Raw genomic sequence first — 21,517 nt, 5'->3', positions numbered from 1 at the left:
GAGACCCACTGCTCTACACGTGGGCGGATTCATGTGTAACTAAGGACCACACACGAAGTTAAATGTATCTCTAGCCTCACGTCCCGGACCTACACCCACAGCTGCCCCAGCAACACCGGCCCCTGCTCCGCTCCTTACATGCACCTCCTCACTGCAGGTCCCTGGACGTCCCTGACAGGTATCACCACCACCCTCTTCTTAAGGGGGAAACGGAGTTCCTAGAGTTTAAGGCACCCGCATCTTTTTTTTTCTTTTTTTTTTTTTGGCCACCCTGCGTGACATGTGGAACTTCCCTGACCAAGGATCGAACCCGTGCCCCCTGCAGTGGAAGCGCAGAGTCTTAACCACTGGACCACCGGGGAAGTCCAAGGCACCCACTTCTAAGGGCTGGATGCCCCTCTGCCCCTCAGCCTGTGGTCTCCCTGCACAAGCATCTCTAAGCATCGCCCAGGAGGCAGCTGTCGCTTGGAACCTCTGGAAACTCTTCCTTGGAAATCTCTTTGGAGCTTATGAATGGAAAGAACTCTCCCCGTGAAGATGGTGAAGGCACAGTTTTGTCCCCAAGTGGTTTTATTGAAATGGGGCAGCCTCTTGCCATCAGATGCAATTCAAGGTGACCTGCGTCGCTCTCCGCCCACCACCAGCTCTGAGAGCAACACACCAAGGGGGCCTCTGTGGGGCAGCAGCTTCACTGCAAAGAGCACAGGCCCTTCCGTGGCTTTCCGTGGCCCCCCAGACGGTGAGGCTGTTTATTGGGTCTTGTCAGGCCTGACAAAGTTGTTAAAAAAAAAAGCAGCCATGTCACTTTATAATGCATCTGAATAAACGCAGAAAAACCTCCTACCCCGAACAGAAAGTATTTCTTGAACCGTAAGGAAATGCATAATAATATATCAAGGTGCTGCCGGGAACTCTGGAAAAGCCACTTGGAAGGTCCCATCCTGTGCTATTTGCCAGATACGTCTCCTCTGCTTTTCCCTCTGGATACCCAACCCCGAGTCCTGGGAGGGCACGAGGACCCCGGCACGGAGGAGCCTGAGTCTGCGGTCACCTTTTTGGATCTGATCAGAGCAAGAGTAATACATGAATATGTGACTCAATCAATGCAATAATAAATAAAGACTCAAGACGACTCCATGACTGGTGCAGGAAAGTACACTGGTATAATTTTAAAAGATTTTCAATAAGGGTTGAAACGTAGAGTTTCTTTTTCTTGCCAACGCTCAGTTAACCAGGAAATTAAATCAACACGAAGAGGAGCTTTCTTGTTAATGGCAGCTTTTCTGGATCGTGGTAATCATGCTCCTTAATAACAATGATAATCCCTGACATCCGCACGGCACTTTATTCTCTTCAAAGCACTTTGTAGCCATTAGCTGATTTGGTGCCCATGCAAGCTGGGGACGCGGGCTAGGCTGGGCAGGGCAGGGCAGGGCGCTTTCTGTCTGCAATGAGGAGCCCGAAAGCCCAGTGAAGTTGTGACTTGCCCAAAGCTGTGTGCCTGGCAACGGACAGAGCTGGGGCTGGAAGCCACAGTTCTGACTCTGCTTTCAGGTCCTGCCAAGACATCTGGTGGCCTCTTTTTGCCCGGTCTAACTGCCTTCGCATCTCATATTTAACTTCGTCCTTGCAATATGCCCAAGAGGCAGGTGGGCTGGGTAGCTCTGCCATGCCCGTGGCCTGGATGGGGTAGCCCAGGAGAGGAGGAGCCATCCTCCCTGTGTCCCAGCCCTCTGTCCTTCCTACCGACCAGCACACTGGCCTCCCCGGGCTGGGAGCTCCTGCCTGAGTCTGTGCTTGGCCAGACGGCAGCGTCAGCCACTGAGCAAGACAGAGCAGGGATCAAAGGGCTGCAGGGGCCCGCAGGCCACTCAGGGCTTTCTCTGATCACAGCCCCTGGAGCAGGAGCCCAGCCCTGCGGGAGGAAGCCAGGATGCCAGATGTCTGGGAAATGAAAGGTCCGTAGCTTCCTGCCCCACTGCCCCACTGAGAGCAGCCTGGGCGCCTGGAAAAGCTGTGGGAAGCCAGGGTAGTGGGAGGGCAGGAGGGGGCCTGGGAAGCAAAGGGCACCGAAACCAGGCACCGAAACCCCCAGAACTTGAGCTCCTGCCCTACAGCACCCAGACTCTCCTATCTCAGGAAGTCCCATTCCTTCCTTCAGGGTCCAGCTCCATTTCTGCATAACCAGCCTCCACCTACTCTTTGAGGACAGGCACAAAGCTCGCCGCCTCTTCCTCCAGGAAGCCTTTCTGGATACCTCACCCTCTGTACCTCCACCACAGCAGGGTGGAGATTGGGTAGAGATTGTCTTAATAGTCTGTAAGCCTCCTTTATCTGCGCAACCACAGGGACAATGCCCGGGAGGGAGCTATCACAGCATCTGGCAACGCCTGCTGCTTCTTTCTTTTTTGTAGAGTTGAATCAGGCTGACTTTGGATCTTCTATCCTTACTCTTCCCAGATTTGTGTTCAGCTGACACCTGGCTTTGGTTTTCTGTGTCTTCGAAGGGCAGGGCAGCTTCTCTGAACACAGGGTGTTCGTAGGAAGCTAAGAGGCAAGGCTGGTTCTTAACCTTTTCTGGGTCTAAGGCCTCTGAGAATTTGATGAAGGCTGTCGCTTCTCCACTCCCAGCCCAGAAGAACTCCCCAAGGCGCATCAACGCTGCATTTCGGAAGCACACAGACCCAGTGGTCTGTGGACCCCACATCTGTAGCCAGGGACTTAGGGATTCAAGATCCACCGTGGCCCCTTTCAACTCAGGGAATACGCCCAACACGTACATCCCCTTCCCAGGAGCCTGCATCCTGGGCCTTGTGCCTTGATAAAATTAGGAGAAAGCCCCAGTCCCTGACGGGATCAAGGAGGCTGGGTTTGGGATTCGGAAATACAGAAGCAGGCTGCGTCATGCTTTATATCTTTAACACAAATTCCATCCCAGGGCCTGGAGTTCCTGAGGCCGAAACTCCTGAGTTGAATTTTAAATAACAGCTTCCTGGCTTGAGGCTGGTTTTAAGACACAGAGTGATTGAGGTATTTTTGGAAATTGGGGGCACACATCACTTCTTGGCAACGTTGCGGTTTTATTCACTAGTTGTACATTTTATTGGGTGTTTCTGGCAGAAAAATATATTAGGCGTAGAGTCCCAATGTTTCAGTTTCACGGGGGGCTCATGATATTGTCAGGTCCTCAGGGAGTGCGGAGCTGCCGGCAGGGAGGTGCAGGCTGGCTCCAGGGGACACGAGGACACCCCCCCACCAGACCCACCCAGACTCTCGGGTCGGGACGGCTGTGGAGCCGGCCTGCCTTCACCCCCCCCACCCCTGCCCCGGGCTGACATCCTCTAATGGCTCCCTGGGGTTTACCACCACGGCAGACTTTGCAGGTCGCAGGTCTCACCCAGAGGCTCCTCCCCGGGCTACGGAATGTCCATGAAGGTGCAAGAGGCCGTCCCCGTGAGGAGAGGGTGGCCTTGGAAATGACCCCCCCGCCAAATGTCCAGGAGGCCTGTCCGGTGTTAGAGGCCTGGGGGAGCCCGATGGGGTGGCTGTGGATAAGTGAACGTCTCAGAGAACTTCCATGACTTTCTGGAAAGAGCCACGGACGAGGAGACCCCCTCCCTCCCTTTTGGTACCTCAAGCTCTTTACCTGTAAAAGGACACAGCCTGACCCCTCCCCTGCCCGCCATCAGGCTGCAGCAGGGGCCAAGATGGGGCCTTGGCGAGGTGCGACGTCCCATCCATACAGGGTCCCGCTGTTCTAACTACTAGGTGTCACCAAACCCCGAAACAAACAAAACCCTGGTGTTTTTCCAGAGAGCAGGACCGGAGTCAGCTTCTAGCAGGCAGTCTACCCACTTATAACACGCACTTTCTTGCTGACAGTCCGTCTGCCCCGACGTTCCCCTTACTGTCGTGACGCCCCTTCCTCTCCAGGCCTCACAGCTGGGCCTTCGTGCCCCAGCCCCCTCAGCACCCTCCGCCAGCTTCACGGCCTTCGGCCCACCACGTTCCAAGGGTTCCTCGATTTCTCCCCCCAGCCCCACCTCCCGGCTCTGCTCCAAGCTCACCTGTCCCACTGCCCATCGACAGCTCTTGTTGGGACCTCAAAATGCCCCCGGCTCACGTGGCCCAGCCTGACGGCCGCTCCCCACACCTGGCCCACCCCGGGCTTCACCCAATGACCAATGGCACCACCTGCCCTCAGCGGCCCAGGTCAAAGCCTTTCTCCTCGCTTCCTCTCCCTCCAATCCGTCCATCACCAAACTGTCAATTCTCCCCCTCAGGTAAGCCTGCCCCACCCACTCAGCCCTACATCCCCCCGAGACCACCCAGTCAGAGCCGCTCCCCCTGCATCTCCTCACTTCCTCTCTCCCCTCCCTCCCCATCCCTCTCCCAACCCCAGCAGGCCTGACCCTCTGATTCTGGCCCGAGAATGAACCCCACACTCCTGACACGGTCGCAGGGACCCGCCATCTGTTTTCTTCTCCGGCCACTCACGCTCCCCCTGGCTTCCCCCGGCTCCCCCCGCTCCTGCCACCTGTGTTCCCCAAATCTGCCGCGTGCGCTCTCTCCTGAGCTGTCCTCTCTGGCTGGTGGGCTCTGCGCCACCCGTTGGCGTGAGCCTCAATGCCACCTCCTCTTGGACACCGTATTCAGAGACCCCCTCAAACATGGTGCCACCCTGCCCCCACCCGGGGCCCTACTACCTTTGCATCCTTTATTTTCTTTACAGCACCCATGCCCAATTCTCATTTCTGAGCGGTTACTGCTGGCTTTGGCCTGTTTTCCCACCTAGAAGCGAGAGCTCCGGTGGCCGGGCTCTGTCTTGCTTGGTGGTGGTGGTGGTGGGGTTCCTGGAGCCCAGAGCGGGGCTGGCACACCGGAGATGCTCTGCCCACCTGCTGAGTGCTGAGGTGGGTGAGAGCTGAGCTGCCCCAGGGGTGCTGGCATGGCTGGGGCAGGTGGTATGGGTCCCTGGAGACCTCTCCCCGCCCCAGCTATCCTTCCTGAGGGACAGACAGACTTGTGAGGAGAGGACAAGCGGCCTGGGAGGGGGAGGAGGTGTCCACCTCCTTGGAAGGGGGAGGAAGCACCTGAGAGGCCCAGGAGCTCTCGGCCCCTCTGCGGGAGGCTCAGCTGGTCCTCAACCCATCTCCTTCTCAGGTTTTATTTGGAAATGTGAGGTTTGGACTTGCTATCGACCTAGTTCCAGGCTGTGGGGCTGCCAGGCAGAGGACTGTGGGCTGGAGCTGGTGGAAGGGCATCTCTGGGGGCCGAGTTAGACTTTGTCTCCAAAGGCATCTTTTCCAGTTGGAGCCTTTCACCTGAGCTGGGGAGACAAATGGGAGCCAGGAGAACAAGCTGGGGACCTTTACATCCAGTGGCACAGGAGGGGTTGAGAATGCTCTGTAGAGAGAATGCTGGGCTAAAGTTAAACCAGCTCCTTGGCTGCAGGACTTGTCAGAGCCTTGGTGGCACCCTGTGCAGGAGGATCGCTCGGTGGGCGTTTTGTGGGCAGGTTTTCCAAGCTTATGTGACCTTGAACCTGAGCACCTCTTGGGACCCTAGTGTTCTCTGGAACACAGTTTGGGAACCTCTGAGAGAATTCAGAGCCCAGGGAAAGCACCTCCGGCAGCTGTTGGAAGACAAGGGCCCTTAATGGTTCCTGAGTCCCTTTCCCCTGGGGCCCCTCCCTGGCCTGGCCTGAGGCTCACCGGGCGTTTGAGCTGCTTTCAGGTGACCGCCAGGTTTCTAAGGAAACCCCTGACCGACTGGGCGCACTGTCCCCACAGCCCTCTCCTCCCCAGAGCCCCCCTTTCCCAGCAGCTGCGACTATAGTTCTTCCCCGACCCAGGGTGGGGCGTGGGGCTTCCTGTTGGAAAGACTGAGGGGCTCAGGTGAGAGGCTAGGGCGGGGGACTCTGTCTCCCCTTCACGCGTGGGCCGTCCTTCCTGATCTGGGTACCCTGGGCCGCTGGGGTCCCTGCGGGCAGGTCTGGGACCGGGGCTGAGCGCGTAAAGGTGGGGTAGGGGCAGGCAGGAGAAGGGCATGGGGGCTGGCGGAGGGGGCAGCGGATTTAACCTTCTTAATGACAGTGATGGGGCTTTCAGGAGGGGAGACTGAACGAGAAAGCATGCCCCGTCTGCTCCTCCGCCAGGGTTAGCGCTGTTGCGCGGTGTTAGTGCCGGTGCGGCCGCGGAGGGGGCGGTCGGGGCGCCAGTGGCGGCACCTGTGGTCCGGGTTAATCCGCAGCAGCTCTTGCCGCAGACACTACAGATTTCTAGACCCTGGTGCCCGGGGCGAGGCGGGCGCAGCAGCTCGGGGGAGCAGCAGGTGGAGAAAGGCTGCAAGGTGTCTCTCTCCGCACGGCTCCCACGAGGGAGAACCGAACTCAGTCCCCCCAACCGTGGCAGAACCCGGGCCTGGAGGGCTGGGGCAGGAGGGGGAGGTGCAAAAGGGTGGGAGAAGGAGAGAGAGAACGGAATAGGCCAAGGCGCTCAGCAGAGAGACATGGGAAGCCCAGGCTGGTGGCAGCCAGGGTGGATGGGGGTGGCACAGAGACTGGGGGTGGGTGGCAGGGATGCCAAGCTTGCCCCTGGAGAGCCCTGACCTCCAACCTGGAGGAGACGCCCACGGCTCCTGTGGCTTCTGGCTCCGAGAGCTGAGGGTTGAGGTGCAGGAGCGCTCGCGGTGGGCAGATGCTTGATCTGGCCGAGCCTTAGTGCCTGCTCTTTGGAGGGGGGGAAATGAGTACAAATGGCCTTAACCTTGCTGGAGAGAGCGGAGGCAGGTAAGGGGCTCGGGCGGCAAGGGGCCTGACCCACAGCCGATCCGAATGGGCATTCCGTAATCTGTTACGGGTTTGCGATGCAGGTGGGGAGGCGTTCCAGTTTGCGGTGGTGGGGGGGAAGCTGAGCCCTGCGCCTCCTGCAGCTCAAGCCTGCTCCAGGGTTTGTACCACAGACCCTGGAATGGGCTGAAAGTAGCGCGATTTCACTGGAGACCCAAGTGGCCCAGAGCAAGAGCCTTGGGGAGCTCACGTCGTCTCGGCCATGGCCAGCGCTGGGCACCAGGTGGCTGGATGCCGGAGGTCCTGCAGCCCCAGCCCAGCACCCTACCCTCCGCTGGGAGGGAAGAGGCAGCTTCCCTTTCTGTGGAGTAAGCAGGACAGTGGCGCAAGAAGTGGTTAAAAATGCAAAAAGCTGTTGGTTTGGTTAAAGAAAAATGCAGCTGCAACATCTGTTTGACTCTTGTTTGCAGCTTCATCAACGCTAAGCGTTCAATAAATCAGGGTGGCATGGTGCTCCGTTTCTTCTGTGGCTTGGTCATTAATCTCATGCCAGTTCTCATGAAAAATGAAGGAGAGAGGCTGTGTGATAGTGAAAATGTATACATTACCCAGAAAGTCATAATAGCATGTAATAGTGGCCACACACCTCCCCACTTGCCGCCGGGGGAGGGGGCCGGGTCTGCGCGCCACCAGCCCGGGGGGGAGGGAGACAGAGAGTAAATCAGCATCGTTTGCGCCGCAGGCCCATTCTGTGATTGCCTTTGTCCTAGTAGCATCATTGATGCAGATTCTGAAAGCCCCACAAGCCTGATCTTCAGAGGCAGAGCCTTCCCAATAACCGAGGGTCGGCGCCCATAAAACAGGAGTGCAGAGCAGGCAGAAAGAAGGACAGGACTTATTAGGGAATGAATAAATGATGACACCAGGCAGCTCAGGGCCGGCCGGGGTGTCACCACACTGCAAGGCAGAGAAAAACCCTCTGGCCTGGACTCCAGCTGCCCTGGGCGGCCTGGCACCTGTTCGCCGCTCTGGATAAAGGCACGAGGTGGGGCCGCTGTCCCCATCAGGTCTCCTGGGGTCTGCCGGCCCCTGCGGCCTGCTGTTCCCCTCCTGGTTCGCTCTTCCCCAGCTGGGGAAACGCAAGTGCTCCCATGACCAAGTCCACGTTTTACGCCATCTCGGGGTGTGTGCTGGGTGCTTCTCAGGCGGCAGGGCCGTGCCTGTACCCCCAGCGCGCACCTCCCGCTCCACTGGGCGCCTCTGTTTGCAAAGACTGCTTTCTGAGTGTCAGCTGTGTGCGGGGCCCCCCCGTCAAGCCCCATGAAGCTTTCCTCATTCACTCCCTTCAACAACCCACAGAAGCAGGTGCCATCGTTACGTATTTGAGGGATGCAGACTCACGCTCAGGGCTCCACAATTCAACCCAGACGCAAGCCCCAAGCCCGTGTCACTGCGCCTGCCCTCCACTGGGGCCCTGGGGCTCTGAGGGAACTCGCCGCACGGTGGAGGGAGGGTTGTGTGCCCAGCCTCGGTGCCCTGGGCATCAGCGGCCCAGATAGCATCTGTGCCAGGGTGAGAATGGGTCCAGGGAGCCTGTGGGGTGCGGGGAGCTGCTGGGAAGAGGGGTGGGGCCGGCCTGTGAGCTCCGCAGGGCAGGGCCAAGGCAGCAGAGCCCCTGTCTCCACAGCAAGGGCCTGCGGGGGTCAGGACACCCTCTGTGGTCAGGCTGTGGGGTGAGGGCAGGGGTAGCCGCAGCTGAGCACCTGGCGACTGGGGGGGCAGACCCAGATCCCCAAAGTTGGGGCCTGTTGAAGAAGCAAGAAAAGAGGGAGAGTGGGAAACAAAAGAGGCACCCCGGAGCCGCCAGTAATAGGCAGAACCAGGTGTCAGCTGCACGCTTCCTGGGAACCAGGACCCCATCACGGGCTGGGTACCGGACCCCCTGGTGCAGTCCAGCAGGGCAGGGGACCCAGACAATCTCCTTGCTCCTTTGCCAGTGCTCAGCAGGGCGGGGGACCTGTGGGGGGGGAGCGATGCCTGGGAGAGGCTTGGGGGGCTCACAAGGGGCCTCCCCTCCTGCTCCAAGTGGGGGCAGAGGCCTGCAGCCCCGGGGGAGCTCCCGTGGCCCCTCGGCCGGGCGGCCCTCATTAAGCCCACGTACTCACCGGAGCGAGTCGGGGGCCGGCAGCCCTTCCCCGCTTCGGAGGGAGGCTGGGAGACTTAATTAGTTAATGTGGATAAAGTGGTCTGAAGATGAAAAACCCTGGGTAATTGCTGAGTGCTACTGCTGCCGCCACCGCTGTGACACAATTACCAGAATTTTTCAGTCGTGGGAATATAGTTAAACAATTTCCACCTGGCGTGGGCTTCCGGGAACCCCGCCGGCTTAGGGGCTGGCCTGCTCGGTCCTCTTTAACCCACAGGTGATGTAGGAAAAACACACTAATTGTGGGAAATCACGCCCGTCACAGTCTCGGCCACCTGGGGACCGCTGAAGTAAAGAAGAATGTGCCACTCGCCCCGAGCAGATAAAGACGCTTTGGGCTCAAAGAGAAGCCCAGGATGCCGTCCATCCTGACTTTCTGGAAGCCTCTGAGCAAGTTCTACCCAAAGGCCCCTGGAAGGTGAAGCCACCCTGGAGGATGCCGCCGGGGAGGACGTTTAATGGTGCAGCGGGACCCCGCTGCCCCCCACCCCACCCCGTACCTGTGGGGCGTACCTGTGGGGCGGGATGTGTGGGCACGTTTCTGGATGGACAAATGGAAGCCAGGAGATGCACACTGGCTCAGGGCCAGGCCTTGCCTTACTTAAAGTCATTCTGCATGATCTGGGGGAAGAAATGCCCAATAAAATCTCCACGTTTGCAGATGACGCTAAACTCTCCCGGGTGATGAAGCGCCGAGTCATTTGCGATCGGTCACGAGAGGATCTATTTAGTGGATGCAGAGTGACAGATGGGGCCCAGTGTGGGCGAAGCGCAGGGCAGCGTGCTCAGGGAGAGTAAAACAAATTGCCTGCGGAGGCTGGTGGTGCTGAGCGGCCACCCATCGACTCAGGAAGACCCCGGGGGTTTCTGGAAGCCACTGTCCAGAGTCGTTGCTGCGACCAGGAAGGACCAAGCCCGGAGAGTCCGACACGAGGGCTCTTTATCAGAAAGCTTGATTTGGGGCCGCGAGTGCACGGGAGAGGGAAGCATCCCTCGAGGAGGGGTGGATGGCCACGGGAAAATGAGATAAGGATTTTTCTGGTCAGAAAGACAAAAGCCGAGGGGAAGTGTGACTCAAAGTCTCTCAGGTCAGAAAAAGGAAAAGAAGGTGAACGTGTGTTTTTTTTCTCCAGCTCCCTGAATACTAAGAATATGGGTCCCCCCTGGAGCTCAGGGAGTCATTGGTGGCACAAACTCTGCACAGCGGGCAGGTAACGTAGGAGACTTATTACCCCCAGGGAGAAACGGGCTGAAAAACAGAAACCGATTTTTTTTTTTAAATGGGCAACGTTAGTTTCTGGATGGCTGACCTGTAAGGAGTTGTGGACGGAGGTCAGGATATCGGGGGTCATCTCTCCCTGGGACCCAGTTGCTGGAGGTACCATGATGCTCAGTGCCTCCACTGGGGTGGATCCAGGCTGGGACTGTCAGCCGGGGTGTTAACTGCAGGCTGTTTCCTGCTTGCCAGGCACTGGCCAGGGACATGGGCCCCTGTCACCCTGCAGCTGGCAAACCTGAGCCTGGATGAGATTCCTTTTCTGTCTCCTGCGTCCTCTGCTCTCACCTTGAATTCATTTTTGACATATTAGAAATCACTGCAAGAGTTGTTCCAACCAACCCTGGGACAAGAAGCCTTGGGCCTTTCTCTGGGACGTAGAGCTCGAGGGAAGGAATCGTGCTCAGGGTGGGCAGCCCTGGCCCAGCAGGATGGAGCGTGGGGTAGCTAGGCATTGGGTGATCAGCTGTCAGAGGGCTGCAGTCCCCCTCTTCTGACCTCCTCTCCTCTCCCAGGAGCCAAGTCTACGGGCTACACGACACCCCCTCACTAACCTTACAGAGGCCCTGTTTATGGCTTAGACTGGTCATGTCCTCCTGGGAGGCTGGAAGCCAAGCCCACGGCCGTCCCCTCCCTGCCCTTCCCGCTCCAAGGACGCGTGCACCTTAGTCTTGTTCCTGCGGCTGGTGTGCCTGCTCAGGACCCTGGCCCATTAGGCAGGGGGTCAACCCCATCAGAAGACAGTGGCCCCAAGCGGTCATCCAGGTGTCTCCAGAGTGACTGACGTGCTCTGGAGCCCCTCCTGTCTATCTGCTTCTCACAATAGCTCTGGAGGAAGCTGAGCACATGCCACCATCCCCACCGGCCCCATGAGCCCCCACTGACTGAGAGGTGCCATGTGATCTGCCACCTGGCTAATGGGTGGCAGAGCTGAATGTGGCTCTGGTGCGTTTGGTGCTCTCACGGTAAGAGCATCCAAGTGTTCTTTAGGGAGCAAGCCATCCCTCCCTGACTCAGTCCAGGGATGGAGCATGTGACTCAGGCTGGCCAATCGGAGCCCTGCATTCTTTGGGCCATGGGGATTGGCCATGAGTCCCAACCAGAGGCAATCAGAGCTAATGGCTGGACCTGGCTGGAGCCCCTGGGGGGCAGGGATGCTCTTTCCTGCTGGACCTGAACCTGAGATGATGAAGCCTAGAGCTCCTGGAAGCCATCTCTTGCCAGCACATGGAGTCCAAGAAGGAAGCCACGTGGAGGAGGCAGAGCCCAGGGCAAGAGACTGTAAGCCTCCATGCCACTGACTGAGCCCCTGGATCCAGACATGCCTGAAGCCAGCCCACCTCAAGACTTTTCAGTAACTTGAACACCCAAATCTCCTCTTATCCTGAAGCCAGTTCAAGCTGAATTTTCTGTTGCATCAACAAAGAGATCTAACTCCTAAATAGACCATATGTCTTCCTTTTGCTAAGCCAGCGCTCTCGCCACTACACAATTCAGACTGTCCTCTAGTTACAAGAACCACCATCACTATGGTTACTGAGAGCTACCAGTTATTCAGCACCTGTATGTTCCAGTGCTGGGTGCTAAGGGCTTCACAGGCCTTAGCACACTGAACCTGCATGAAGTCACACTGGGGATCATCATTTCTTCTTTACACATAAGGAACATGAAGGGAGAATTAAGTAGCCCACCAACCACCCCCTACCTTGAGCCCAGGTCTGTCTGATTCTAAAAGTGATGGTGAGGGAGAGTGGTCCAGAGTTGTGCTCTGGAGACCACTGCCTGGGTTTGAGTCTGGATTCTGCTGCTTCCCAGCCGTGAGCCTTAGGCAAGCACATCTCAGTGCTTCAGTTTTTTCATCTATAAAATGGACAGAATAATAATACCTACTGCACGAATTTGTTGTGAAGGCTAAATGAGATAAAGCATTTGAACAGTGCCTGACACATGGTAAACCTTCAAAACTGCCAAGTATTCTCATGACCGACTTCTGAGACCAGTGTTACTTTGTCTCACAATATTGCTACAGATAATGTTTCCCTAAGATTTTTGAGGACTTGTATGTGGAACAAAACCAAATTGATTCAGACATTGCTTGTCTGAGAAGTGTAATTCTTAGACAGGAGCCCATCGAGGCAAAGGTAAGGAATTCTTTTCAGACGTTGGAGAAGCATCTTTATCTCCAGTGGATGCTCAAGCCATTGGAGGGTTTGAATGAGCTAACACGGGTCATTCTTGTCCAGACAACAGGATCCGAGACAATTCTCGGCTACCTTCCAAGTGCCGGAAGAAAACAAAACCACATTTCTCCAAAAAAATTTTGTCATTTAAGTGTCCATGAATTCAAAGAGCTATCTACCCCACCCCCATCCTGCCACGTCGCCGGAATGTGCGGGATTCTCCTGGGCCACTGGGGACATTTCTGGTCCTCGGCCAGATGATTCAGGTGTCAGATGACTGGTAGGTCTTCGAGGAGCCCAGGTCTTTCAAACTCTTCTCTAATCATCACCGCTCACCTCCTCATCAGGACACTTTACATATTTTAATTTGTGCAGGAAAGATCCTCAAGGATCCTGCAAATCACAGGACTTGAACTGAACTCGTCTGCATTTTCCTCTCGGAACAGAGGATGATAGAGGTGGGAGGAAACTTCGGGATCATCCAGGCCAACTTCTCCACCCACTTCCATTTCCAGCTGGGAAAACTGAGCCAAGAGACGCTGTGGCTTGTCTAGTGTCTCCCAGTGGACAGGGAGAGAGTGAGGACAGGGGACACTCCCCTACCCCCCCTACCCTCTGCTGGCATCCTAGCTCTGCCCCTTCCTGGGGTTCGGAACCACCTGAAGCCAATGGTTGTACCACCCTTGCTTCACAGAGAGGACATGCAGAAGGCCAGAGCCGGTTCTGTTCACCCACGTGGCACTCACAGTGAGGCCGGCTTCCCCGTCATTGCCCTTCTTTGCAACCTTGACTGTGAATAGGCTCTCAAGATCCTCAGAGGGCTGGAACGTGGCCCTGTTCTTATTCTTTAGAGCTCGTGCTTTCCGTTCAGCATCTTCCCAGTGCTAGCGATGGCGGGGCAGGTATGCTAAGCAAGAAAGTCTGGGAGGCTGGGACCTGCGCCACCCTCCCCCCGTTCTGGGGGAGCATCTGGGGAGCCCCTCCCCTAAATCCTATTAAAGACATAAACCCCAAAGCTCTCCCTTGACTGACAAATAGGCCGACTGTGGAGGCAGCAGAGGATGAATTGTGCCCGACCCATAGAGCATCTATAGGATTTTTATGCTCTGACAACTGTAACGGTGAGATTCCAGCAATTGTTTTAGAAGGAATCATGATTATATTGGGCCGTATGTTTTTTTAATGTGTTCCCCAGTTCCTCTTTAATACTTTGGTAGGACAAGATAAAGTGTAATCACTGAAGTAATTGTGGCACTCAACAGTTTATGTCTTGAAAGAGTGACCGGGGGTTAACAAAGCCATGGCAGGACGAGGTTTGGATTCGAAATTACAGTTTTTCTTTTTGTTACTTTCTTTTTAAATCCTTCTTTATCTTCCTTCTTTCTCCAGTGGCTCCTGGAGCTCGCTGATAACCGGTAAGCCTCCTCGGGTAATAATGGGACCTGCTGTACTAATGACACAGGCAAATCAGGGGCCACCTCTTCTGCAGAGCTGCTGCAGTGGGGTTGCCCCTGCCCCAGAGCCCGTGCCTTTACAGGCAATGCCGACTTGTCCCCCAGACCAGCGAGGCTCGACATCCCGGGTCCCAGCACCGATCAAGACCTGATCTCTGGCACCATGTCCCGAAACCGCCGGCTGCCGCCAAGAGGCTGGGCTGCCCGATGCCGGCCCCTCGCAGAGGGCAGAGGAAGGCGAGCCCACCAACTCCGAAAGCTCCTGGAATCGTCGCCTCTCCTGGCAGATGCCACAGCACCCTTGGGGTGGAGGGCTGTGGCCCGCAGGGGGCTGAGGACCCCATCCCTCTTCAGATGGTGTGCTAGAGAGCCTCCTCCAGCTTCCTCGGGGGTCTCTAGGCATCTGCCGGTGGAAGCAGAACTGAGCCACAGAGCTGGGAAGCCTCAGAGTAATCATGGGGCCACGGCTCCCGCGCGCTCAAGTCTACGGCACTGTGATGTCAGCAGGGCAGAAGGAGGGTAGAAGCGTAGGAAGGGTGAGGCTTTTCTCTGTCCGCGAGGCCACCGCCCTGGTCTGGCCCTCCTAGCTGTAGCCATGTCCCTGCCTGGAAGCCAGCCCCTCCCATCGGACTCCCAGCGCCCTTTCCCAGCGCTGGTGGTGTCGCAAAGCGTCCCTGGTTCCTCATTTCCTGTGAACGCAACTCACTCCCGATAACACAGGCCCCCACGATCGATCGGCCAGATCTGCCCTTCGTCTACACCTCCCAAGTACCGTCCTCACACCCCCCGCTCAGTCCTCGGGACCACTCAGCCTGCTCTGCCCACCCACTCTGTTCCCAGGGCCTGGAACCCTCCACCCATCTCGGCAAGTCCCCGTTCCACCTGCTTGTCGTGACCCAGCTCCAATGCCTCCTTGTCCCTGAAGCTTCCCCTAATCCTCCCAACCAAAAATAACTGCGCTCTCCCTGGACCCCGAGCAGCCCTCTGTGCCTCTTTTAGCACGGCCGGTCCTGCCCCTTTCACTGATCTTTGGGCTGAGTCTACACTCCCCTTCCAGACACCAGGCTTATTTGCAACAATGTGGATGGACTTGGAAGGCATTATGCTCAGTGAAATAAGTCAGGCAGAGAAGGACAAATACTGTATGTTATCATTTACATGTAGAATCCAAAAAGCACAACAAACTAGTGACTATAACAGAAGAGAAACAGACTCAGACAGATATAGAGAACAAACTAGTGGTTACCAGTGGGGAGGCGGAAGGGGGGAGGGGCACGATAGGGGTAAGGGGTTCAGTGGTACAAACTACTGTGTATAAATAAATAAGCTGCAAGGATATATTGTACAGCACAGGGAATATAGCCAGTAATTTATAGTGACTATAAATGGAGTATAATCTTTAAAAATTGTGAATCTCTATGTTGTACACCTGAAACTTATATAACATTGAACATCAACTATACCTCAATTTAAAAAAGTAAAGAAACACCAGGCTTCCGGAGAGCAGCGTCTACGACGGAAGGAAATCCATTCCCCGGTAGGTGGCCAACAAGTGTTGGCTGAATCAACGGCTGGGGGACCTCATCTGCCCTGGCGGGGGGTGGTGAAGGGGGTGCGCAGCCTGGACTGACACGGGGGGCGGGTGGGGAGAGCCCCAGGTGCTGGGCTGTGCCTTTGGAGGAGAGCAAGGACGTCAGCCAGCTGGTGGCCCGCATCCTCACCGTCCACCAGTCACCCTCTCCCTCATCTCTTCTGCCGTTGCCAAGGCAGAGTGCGTGAAGCCGCAGGGGCCCTTCTGGGTGCTTCTGCAAGTGGGCCCATTTCACCTGCGGGGGCAGGGCCGCACCAGAATGCTTTGTTCCAGCCTCACTCACAACACCCACTCCCTGCCGTGGCCCTGGAATTTCACACTAAGCTGTGGTGGATGGCACCCTTTCCTCTAAGCTCAGGGGGTCCCAGGAATCGCACAGCCGAGATCTGGGTGGCCATTGCCAATGGACAAAACCTGGCCAACACCTCTGCATGCACACACGCACACACGCCACACTACACACATATACACCACACACACCACACTACACACACACCCACACCACACACACACACCACACACACCACACACAGACACAGACACACACCACACACAGACACACACACACACATACACACCACACACACACATACACACACACACACATACACACCCACACCACACACACACACCACACACACCACACACAGACACAGACACACACCACACACAGACACACACACACCACACCACACACAGACACACACACACACATACACACCACACAGACTCCACACATACACACCACACACACACATACACACCACATGCACACACACACCACACACACACACACCACACACAGACACACACACCACACACCACACACACACCACACACAGACACACACACACCACACCACACACAGACTCCACACACACACACACACCACACACATACCACACACACACACACCACACACATACCACACACACACACATATACACACACATACACACACACACCTACACACCACACACACATACACACACACCACACACCACACACACACATATACACACACACACCACACACAGACTCCACACACACACATACACACCACACCACACCACACACATATACACCCCCCCCACACACACATACACACCCACACCACACACACACACACCACACACAGACACACACACACCACACCACACACAGACTCCACACACACACACACACCACACACACACATACACACCACACACACACGCCACACACACACCACACAGACTCTACACATACACACCACACACACACATACACACCACATGCACACACACACCACACACACACACACACCACACACAGACACACCACACACAGACACACACACCACACACCACACACACAGACTCCACACACACACCACACACCACACACCACACATACACACACACACCACACACACACACCACACACACACCACACACACACATATACACACACACACACCACACACCACACATACACATACACACCACACACACCACACACACACATACACATCACACACCACACACAGACTCCACACACAAATACACACACACACACCACACATACACACACCACACACACGTACACACCACACACATATACACCACACACCACACACACACATATACACACACACCACACACACACCACACACACATATACACACATACACACACACATACACCCACACCACACACCACACACAAATACACACACACACATACACACCACACACATATACACCACACACCACACACACACACACACATACACACCACACATACACACACACACCACACACAGACTCTACACACAAATACACACACACACCACACACATACACACACCACACACACACACACCACACACACGTACACACCACACACATATACACCACACACCACACACACACATATACACACACACCACACACACACCACACACACATATACACACACATACACACACACACCACACACACATACAGACACACATACACACACACCACACACACATACACACACATACACACACACATACACCCACACCACACACCACACACAAATACACACACACACACATACACACCACACACATATACACCACACACCACACACACACACACACATACACACCACACATACACACACACACCACACACAGACTCTACACACAAATACACACACACACCACACACATACACACACCACACACAGACTCCACACACAAATACACACACACACACACACACTCCTCAGTTGTGAGGTCCACAGCTCTGCCTCCTTGTTTGCTTTTAGGACTCACGGCTGCCTTGAAGCTGAGAAGACAGACGCTGGGCGAGGGCTTTGGCACCAGCCCAGGGTAACTGGGACACCCATGTTTGCAAAGAAAGCGTTTGTGAAGTGTGAAGAAATCAGAGCAGCACTGTTCAAAAACTGTGTTTAAATTTCGCTCAAAATGTTCTATTTTGTGTGAGGGATAGAGTCCCTTTAGAGAAACACCTGCTGGCATTTGTGAACCGCCATTGGTATGGAGCCGTTAAGAGGGGTTAGCTACACAGGGACGGCAATTAATTCTGGTGGTTGTAGGTAAATCGAGCCTGTAGCTCTTTTTGGGGAAAGCTGATGGGAAGGGGAAGCAAAAATGCAAAAGTTGAAAAAGTACCTCTTGTGATTGAGGGTTTTCGACTCACTGGAGCAAGGTGCCTGTCTTAGCAATTTCTTTATGCTCCCTTGCTGTGTAGGAGAAAGGAAGCTAGGCTTTCTCTCCAGTTACCTTGAGAGGAGGGGGTCCCGCTTACCCACTCCCCAGCTGGGTGCTCCAGGGGAGGACTCCGCACCCCTTAGAAGGACAGTTTCCTTCTCTACAGAGTGGGGAGAACCGCAGTGCTCACTTCACAGGGTGTTCATTCGTTCATGTATTCATTCACTCAACATGTACTTATCGAGAGCCACGATGTACCAGGGACCGGACAAGGTTTGGCGTCCGCGGTAAACAAGGCTAAGTGTCTTGCTCTCAGAAACCTTGGGAAAGACGAACTAGAAATACTTGACGAAAGAAGAGGTGATTTTGAATACTGCCAGGTGCTATGAGCATAAAAAGAGCCGGTGATGGGTGAGGGTGAGTGGGGCATTTGGCCAGGAAACTTGGGGAAGGCCTCTGATGAGGTGACCTTGAGTTGAGTCTGAAATGGTTCGAATCCAGCCACGGGAAGACCTGGGGGAAGGGAGGGTTCAGGCACAGGGAAGTGTGAAAGGAAGAGCCTCGGGCAGCTCAGGGACATTCAGGAAAAAAGCCAGGAAAAGAAGAAATGGAGCAGAGTGTCGGGGCTGGTGAAGGCCACCTTCCATAATGGCAGCTCTGCGTCTGCCCCGTGTCCAGCCACTGCCTGGTCCAGAGCTGGGCTTGGTTAGTATCTGTTAAATAAGCAACACAGACCAGGAACACACTGATGTTGAATGAGCCTCCCCCTAGAAGTTGATTCAATCTCTCGATGGAAGAAAAGCCTTCACATTTTGACGTCAAATCACCGGGAAAGGCTTATACTGGCAGCCATGATGCAGCAGAGATGAAACATACAATTTCTGAAAATTGTTCTGAAAAAACAATCTGTTTTGTTGGCTATTTGTTGAATGAAGACATAAAAGATGGGTTATAATGAAGTCAGCAGTTTTCAGTAGCGGGTATTAACTTTGGAATTAAAATCAGATAGAAAAAGCACACCAATCTGTTATCTCGCCTGCAGCCAGGTGATGGAAAAAACTTGGACTTGGAATTGGATCTTGTCTCAAACCCTATCTGGGCCACTGGAAATGCTCTGTTGATCTTGGGCGAGTGACTTAACCCCTCTAAGCCTCGTATCCCTCACCTATAAAATGGGGATCATCACACCCACCTGACAGGGTTACTGTGAGGATCCAATGAGAAAATAACAAAGGGCGCCCAACACTGTTCCCAGCAAGTAGTAGCCACTCAGCCATTGACTGATGAATCACAAAGAAACAAATCTCTGCCCCTCTGCCCCCCATACCACTAGGGTCATGAACTGAAAGAGCCAGGTCAGTCTTACAGTGACTTTGGGGGCAAATAACTCCCTATTTGACAGTCGTTTCTGTAAAACTATAGGTTTGACGTGACTCCAATGTCACATGAGGTCTCCCCGCAGAAGATGCTGTGCTTTGTACTTAGCGGAATTCTCTCTAGAGGCGCGGGGAGGTACTGGGGAGCCAAGATGTGGCAGAGCTGAGTTGGTGCCTGGAACTTTGCAACAAAGCAAGTGAAGAATCAAAGTGACCTTCTCAGAAGCGCTGGTCCCATCATGGCCAGGCTGCGTTGACGGGCACTCTTGCCCCACTCCAGATTGCATAGACTTTCCTCTCCCTTTTCCAATAAACTTCCAGAAAGGCCAGCACAGCACATGGCATCCCCAACCACCCCCCCGCCCACTTCCTTTGTTATTTAAATACACCCCCAATGATGGAGAGGGTTGAGCTGTCACTGCCGGGCCGAGGCAACTGACAGGAAATTAATTTCTTAGTTTCTTATTAACATTGAGGAGAGAATCTCTATGGAGCGGCGTGGCCGGGAAAAGGTCGTCCCGACTTCCGGCAACTTTAATATTGGAGAGTGGCACCAAAGCGTGATGCACAACCTCCTTTGCCACCTGCTCCAGCTGGCACCGGCCTTAGCAAGTGTCTCTGGAGAGAAAATTCCTGGCATCCAAGACCACAGCCCCCCGGTGAAAATTCTGCTGACGTTGACAGGTGACAGTGACAAGATATTCCCGTTGGGGTCTGTCACTCTGAAATGGAAGGGCCCTGGGGCTCTCCAGTGCCCGCCGTGGGGGTCCTCCCAGAGCCCTCGGCTGCTCTCGGACCAGTAGCCCCTCTCCTTGGGGGTCACCTCCCTCTGGCCACCCCTCTTTCCCTTGCTCGGCCGCCGCCCTACTCCCTCCTTCTTACAGCCTCAGTCAGGGCTTCGCTGCCTCCTGTGGATTTTTGCCTTCTCCGCGGGCCCTGCTCTTCCCATCATGAGATGGAACTTTGACAGTTTCCATTTCTGACTCTGACCTTTCCCCAGCTCTTACTCTCTCCTCCTGCGCCACCTTCTCTGGCCCCATTCGTCTTGCATCTGTCCTCAGGGCTGCCTTCTCTGACCTTCCCACCTTCTCTTGTCAAGGGACACTTTGGCTTGGTCTGAACGGTCAGGTTCAATTTCTCAAGCAGAACCTTTGAATCTCTCTGACCAGCCCTTGAATGTCTTTGTTCCCTAGCTAAGAATCAGCTGATCTCATCAGCAGCAGCCAAGGTTTGCCTTGAGGGCCTGGGCCACTAAATCATTTTCTCTACTCAGTCCCAGGCCTTTCCTCCCACCCGCTCTCTCCTCCCTTTTTCCTTCCTCCTTCTAACCCACGTTTATGAAGTACCTACTGTGTGAGTGCTGGCATGGATACAGGGGTGCTAAACAAGGCCCTGCTCTCCAAATGTTTACAGTCTCCCAGGGAGATACTCATGTGGAACAAAGCCAAGTTGAAATACATTTTATATTCTGTTTTTGTCAGAAGCAAACGAAAGTTCTGCGGGAGAAGGGGAAAGAAGGGTGATGGCTGGTTCTGTGTTTTCCAGCTTCCCGTCACTTCTAGGTGGGAAGCCACCCTCCTCTCTCCCCTCCCCCAGGGAGCAAAGCATCGTGGGAATATCCTGGATGCAAGCCAGGCTTAAACACAGTTTCTCAACCTCACAACTGTAGACATTTGGGACTGGCTAATTCTTTGTTATGGAGGGCTGTCCCGTGCATTGTAAGATATTTGGAAGCATCCCTGGCCTCTAACACTAAATGCCAGTAGCATCTTAGAATGATGACAACCAAAAATGTCTCCAGACATTACCAAATGTCCCTGGGGAGCAAAATCGGCCCTTGTTGAGAATCACTGGGCTATACAATGACCCCAGGTCCAACTTATTCTCCAGGTACCATATTGTTCAGTGTTCAAGACTCCAAAAGGGATTTGGGGAAAGTCA

General features: G+C 54.9%; 1 protein-coding gene across 1 annotated transcript in view; it reads right to left on the bottom strand.

Annotated features, from left to right (window-relative positions):
* LOC132347466 (calmodulin-binding transcription activator 1-like) overlaps positions 1 to 21,517 on the bottom strand; it is a 501,538-nt gene that overhangs the window by 20,806 nt on the left and 459,215 nt on the right. The window lies entirely within an intron of this gene.

Source organism: Balaenoptera ricei, chromosome 1 (genome assembly GCF_028023285.1).
Source record: "Balaenoptera ricei isolate mBalRic1 chromosome 1, mBalRic1.hap2, whole genome shotgun sequence".
NCBI lineage: Eukaryota > Metazoa > Chordata > Mammalia > Artiodactyla > Balaenopteridae > Balaenoptera > Balaenoptera ricei.
The sequence above is the reverse complement of the archived record's forward strand: the minus strand, read 5'-3'. Positions and strand labels throughout refer to the sequence as shown.